This window comes from Erinaceus europaeus, chromosome 12, assembly GCF_950295315.1.
Source record: "Erinaceus europaeus chromosome 12, mEriEur2.1, whole genome shotgun sequence".
Classification (NCBI taxonomy): Eukaryota; Metazoa; Chordata; class Mammalia; order Eulipotyphla; family Erinaceidae; genus Erinaceus; species Erinaceus europaeus.
In genome coordinates this window covers 49,051,000-49,057,366 of record NC_080173.1, presented here as the reverse complement: position 1 = coordinate 49,057,366, position 6,367 = coordinate 49,051,000, and positions in this window count along the sequence as shown.

The window sequence follows — 6,367 nt, the reverse complement described above, 5'->3', positions numbered from 1 at the left end:
TCTAGAGGATAGTTCAGGAAATGATCAGTCTTGAGTTCCAGAGCCTTTGAATGTGCAGTCTGTGTTACATTCCCACAGTCTCCTTAAAACAAACCTGACCACTCACAAACCTTGCTAAGAGGTCATTTCTTAACTGTTTAATCTGACTCACCCCTCCTACACTCTCCCCACCAGTCAAAATGGGTTGGTTTAGGGATAGACACGTGGCTGAAGGATAACCAGTCACAGACCTGTGTGATATCTTGATACACAAAAAACTCTGACTAAAGCAGGTCACTTGTGATCATCTAGGCCAAGCAGATTTTCTTTCTTGGTGATTCCAACAAGAAATAGGAAGAGAATCTAGCACTTGGTAGTGGGAGGAAAAACAAAAAGTAAAGAATTAGTCTTATGGGGGCAGTAGCACACTGGGTTAAGTAAACATAGTATGAAGTGCAAAGACTGGAGCAAGGATCCCAGTTTGAGTCCTGGTTTCCCACTTGTGGTGGGGGGTTGGGGTGTGTGTGTGTGCATTATAAGCGGTTTCTCTCTGTCATATCCTATTAAAAAAAATGGAAAAAGGGCCATAGGAGCAGTGGATTTATAGTGCCAGCACTCAGCCCCGGTGATAACCCTGGAGGCAAAAAAAAAAAAAAGGAATTACTCTTATTACTTTTACCAGTTGTCTACTAATCTCTGCCTCAAGTGCAAGGAATACAATAGATTCCACAAGGGCAGGCCTTGGCAATCTACGTTTTTTTTTATTATTATTATTTTAATATTTATTTAATTTATTTATTCCCTTTTGTTGCCCTTGTTGTTTTATTGTTGTAGTTATTGTTGTTGTCATTGTTGGATAGGACAGAGAGAAATGGAGAGAGGAGGGGAAGACAGAGAGGAGGAGAGAAAGATAGACACCTGCAGACCTGCTTCACCGCCTGTGAAGCGACTCCGCTGCAGGTGGGGAGCCGGGGTTCGAACCGGGATCCTTATGCTGGTCCTTGTGCTTTGTGCCACCTGCGCTTAACCCGCTGCGCTACAGCCCGACTCCCCGTTTTATTTTTTTAATTTTTCCCATTGTTTAATTTGTGAGTAATAGTGGGTTACAAGATTGTAAGATTATAGGATATAGTTCCACACTGAACCCACCACCAAAGCTCTGTATTCTCACCCTTTCACCTTGGAAATATTATCATCGTAGTTCTCACAAAAAGTCTTAGAAACATTTTGTTTTCTCCTTCTCCTTCTCCTTCTCTTTCTCCTCCTTCTCCTTCTCCTCCCCCTCCCTCTCCTCCTCCTCCTTCTTCTTCTTCGCAAGTTCGTGAGTGTCAGTTTTCTATATTCCACATATGAATGAAACCATCAGGTAGTTGTGTTTTATCTCTTTTGTATTTGGTGAAATATAGTGGTTCAGTTTCAATATTCTGCATGATTTAACCCATTTTTTTCCAACACCATTTGTTGAAGAGACTCTGCTTTCCCCATTTAATACTCTGAGCACCTTTGTCAAAGATTAGATGTCCATAGGTGTGGGTGCTTACTTCTGTTCTCTCAATTCTATTCCACTGGTCAAGGTGTCTATTCATGTTCCAGTACTAAGTAATTTTGCTGACAATGGCCCTATAATACAATTTGAGATATGGGAGTGTGATGCCTCCAGTTCTATCCTTTCTTCTCAAGATTGTTTTGGCAATTCTAGGTCTTTTTTGGTTCCAGATAAACATTTGTAACATTTGTTCTGTTCTCCTAAAAAATGTGGTTGGGATCTTGATGGGGATAGCATTTCTTCCTTTATTTCCTCTTTGACCCAGTAGTTGTTAAGAAGTATACTGTTGTTATGCATGTACAAACTATTGTACTTACTGTTGAATGTAAAACATTAATTCCCCAATAAAAAACAAATCAGAAAAAAAAAAGAAGTGTACTGTTGAGCTTCCACATTTTGGGACTATTACTAATCTTTTGTTGATTGTTAAGTGTTAGTTTAATTCCACTGTGGTTTGAGAAGATGCTTGGGATGATTTCAATGCTCTTGAATATGCTGATGCTGTCTTTGTGGCCTAATATATGGTCTATTCTTGAGAGTGACCCATGTGTACTTGAGTAGAATGTGTATTCCAGTTTCTTGGGGTGAATGACTCTGAAAATGTCCAATAGTTCTAGATTATCTATCTCCTCATTTAACTCCCTCATGTCTTTATTGATTTTCTGCCTGGATGATCTGTTAAGTTGAGAGAGTGAGGTGTTGAAATCCCCTACTGTGTTGCTGTTAATATATTGCTGTAGCTCTTTCAGTAAATGTTTAATGTATTTAGATGACTTCTCACTGGATGCATAGATGTTCATAATTGTTAAGACCTCTTGATTGACTGATCCTTTGAGCATTAAGTAGTGTCCATCCCTATCTTTTTAAATTTTATTTCTTTTAAAATCTATCGAGTCAGATATGAGAACAGCTGTTTCTGCCCTTCTTTGCGGGACATTGGCTTGTATGGTAGTTTTTCATCCTTTCACTTTGAGTCTGTGTTTGTCTTGTTCAGTTAGGTGGGTTTCCTACAGATAGCGTATTGTTGGGTTGTATTTTCTGATCCATCTTCCTACTCTGTACCTTTTAATAGGTGAAATCAGGCCATTGACATTTATTGATATCAAAGATTGAAGATATTTTAATACCATTACTGTAGATTTTTTTAGAGTGTTCTGATAGATGTCCTATTTATGTTGTTCTGACTGTTTGTAGGAGACCTTTCAGAACTTCTTTCAGGGGAGGCTTGTGATAGTTAATTATTTCAACTGTTGCTTGTCTCAGCAGGTCTTTATGCCTCCATATAGTCTGAATGACAGTCTAGAAGGATATAGTAGTCTTGGTTGAAAGTCTTTCTCATTGAGCACTAAATAAATATCTTGCCATTCCCTTCTGACCTATAGTGTTTGTGTGCAGAAGTCTGCTGCTAATCTTATGGGTTTTCCTCTGTAGGTGACTCTTTGTTTTTCTCTTGCAGCCTTCAGGATCCTTTCTTTATCTTTATCCCCTTTCCATTCTAAATATGATGTGTCTTGGTGTCTTTAAGGCTGGGTTAATTCTGTTTGAGACCCTCTGGGCTTCTTGAACCTTTATGTTTTTGATGTTGTCTAGACTAGAGAAGTCGTCAGCTATTATGTTTGAAGAATGCTTTCTTCCCCTCCATCTCTTTCTTCCTCTGGTAAGCCAATAATGCGTATATTGTTTCTTTTGAAGTCATCCCATAGGTCTCTGTTGTTGTTTTCAGTATCTCTTAATCTCTTTTTGAGATCTCATACTTCTTTTTAGTTGTCTCTAATTCATCCTAGGTCTTACTAATTCTGTCTTCAGTCTCATTTATTCTATTCTCTCTCCTCTCTACTGTTTTCTGGAGTTCATCTATTTTTTAGCCTGTTCTGATACTGTTTTAGCTTGGTCAGATAGTTGTGTTCTTACCTCAGCTATTTCAGCTTTCAGCTCTCTAGTAACCTTGAGATAATTAGTGTTTTCTTCCAGGGTCTCATTTGTTGTTTCTGCATTTCTGATGACAATTCTTTCAAACTCTTTACTCACCCCTGTGATTATTTCCTTAACTAGTGTTTGGATGTTGACTTCATTATTTTGTGATTCAACCTTTGAGTGGCTTTGAACTGGATTCTTGTCCTGGTTCATTTCTCCAATATTTCTTCCTGTTGGTTTAACCATTTTATATAGTATGTTATGAGGTCCCTCTCTCAGTACTTAATTACTGATCACTCTTGCCTGGATTGACTTGTGTCTAAGTAAGGTACTTAAAGGGTTCACAGTTGTGGAAGTTAACAGTTGTTTCAATATTATTTTAGTTTCTGAGTTGGAACACAGTGGCTTAAAAGCCTCTTTTGTTCTTTTTCTTCCCTGTAGGCTATGGGAGCCTAAGGGCTTTTAAACTATAAGTAGGCTTCTTACCTTAATCACTGATCACTTAATCATGATGATTTGGTGGGTTCCTGAAGCCATTCTAGTCATGCCTTGTTGTGGTCCCAGGTGGTCTCCTTTGATATTACTAGTTGACCCAGGAGAGGAGAGGAGAGAAACCCAGCTGCTGCTGCTCCGTCTTTTATCTCTTTACTTATTTTGCTATGTATAATCACCTCCAGTTCAATCCATTTTATCCTAAAGGGTACAATATCATATTTTTTATTTATTGCAGAGTAGTATTCCATGGAGTATGTATACCATGACTTCTTTACCTAGTCATCTATTGATGGGAATTTAGGTTGATTCCATTCTTTGGCTATTATGAAAAATACAGCTGTGAATTAGTGTTTGCATGTCCTTTGAATAAATGCCTAAGAGTGGTATCTGGAAATCTCCATTTTAAACATCCCTCCTAGACAGATGCTAAGTGTAATAAGTGAACTACCAGATGGATGGTTTCACTCACATATTGAGTATAGGTAATCATTTATTCATTTTGTTTTTGGATGGTTACTATTTGCACAGAAATGTGTTGGGTGCAGATAAAGCTGGAGGAGTTCTGGAGAGGAGAGGTGACCACTTGGGACATTTGGTATGGATAAAAGACTTGGAAGAGGGTGAGTCAGGCGGTAACTCAGCACATGTGCTCAAATAGCAAGAACCGACATAAGGATCCTGGTTCGATCCCCCGGCTCCCCACCTGCAGAGGAATCGCTTCACAAGTGGTGAAGCAGGTCTGCAGGTGTCTTTTTCTCCCCCTCTCTGTCTTTCTCTCCACTTTTCTCTGTGCTATCCAACAATGACGACAACAATAAAAAAGGACAACAAAAAGGAATAGATAAATAATAATTAAAAAAGACTTGGAAGAGGAATGAGTGCACACAGAACAATGCGCAAGCCTTGGGTCTCCACTTGTTGTGGGAAACCTTCATGAATGGTCCTGCAGGTGTCTCTCTTTCCCTCTATCTCCTACTTCCCTCAAGTGATGGAGAATTATTACATTACATTACTGTGTGGCAGTCACCTGGCTGGATAAAATTGGAAATAGTACAGAAGATTTCATACATCAGTTAGAGAACCAATGTTCATGAAAAGAAAACAAAAAACAGAAAACAAACAAACAAAAAAGGGTTGCCCAGGAGGTAACACAGTAGGTAGGGTGTTGGATTCTCCAGCATGAGATCCTGAATTTTAGTCCCAGTATTACATGTGCCAGAGTGATGCTCTGGTGTCTCCTCTCTCTCTCTCATTAATAAATAAATACATTAAAAGAAGAATGTTCAGGAGTGAGAGGCCACAGGAAGCTGAATGTAAGCAATGCTGTGGGGATAGAGCCAGGGGAGCAAATGGGCAATTAGTGCATTTTAGCAAGTGGTGCTGGTTAAGAAAGGAATGGGAAGAGAGGCCAGGGATGACTCAGCTTTACACCCTGTCATAAGCACCTCAGTGGTTCTGTGATGAGAATAGGAAAGAGAGGAGAATAATTCAATGAAATTAAACCTAGACTCTTAAAGCAGCATGGGGAAAGACCTAGGGTCAGGCTTCTGCCAATTACTAGCAAGGCAAGAGTGGATAAACTTCAGTTTGAACTTTGCTGCTCTTTGAACTTTAGTTTCCTCATCTGTATAGTGAGATTAATGATACACTTCTTTCAGATCATACTGTTACCACCACTGGTAGGTACTACTGTCATCACCTTCATTTTAGAGATAAAGATACTGAAATACAGTGAAGAATAGAGTCATGGTTCAGAGGGAGTTTGTCTAAGCTTTCTCTAGTGCATAATCACTATATAATTCTCAGTGATCAGTAAAACACTGATGATAGAGGCAGGTAATAGAGGTTTTTAAGTCCTTGTTACTGAGAGTAGGAGATTATTAGAAATGCAGACACCAGTCACACTCCAGACCTTTTAACTCACTAGTTCTCAAGCTTGTCTGCACAATGAAATGATGCTCCTCCACCTCCTGTTTCTGGTTTAATTAGTTTAGAATTTTAAAATTAATTTAAAAAATTAATTTTGCCTGGATGTCATCAGCTTTTAAAAAATTAACTAAATGAGTGAACTGTGCAAAAAATGTCTGACAACTACTGTTATAAATGCTGTTTCCTTTTGTGAGAGATGGTTAGGTCTTCTCTTCAAAAGAACATGAATAGAGTTGAGTGCACATGTTATGATGCACAAGGACCCAGGTTTGAGTCCTCGGTCTCCCCCTGCAGGGGGAAAGCTTCACAAATGGTGACACAATGCTGCAGGTGTCTTTCTGTCTCTCTTCCTCTCTATCCCCCTTCCATCCTGACTTCTGGCTGTCTCTACCCAATAAATAAATAAAGATAATAAAAAAGAACACAAAATAACATGACTAGAACAACTGTTTAGTACAAAAATTCTTTTTATAAATTGTTATCTATGACTACCTGTGGCCAGTA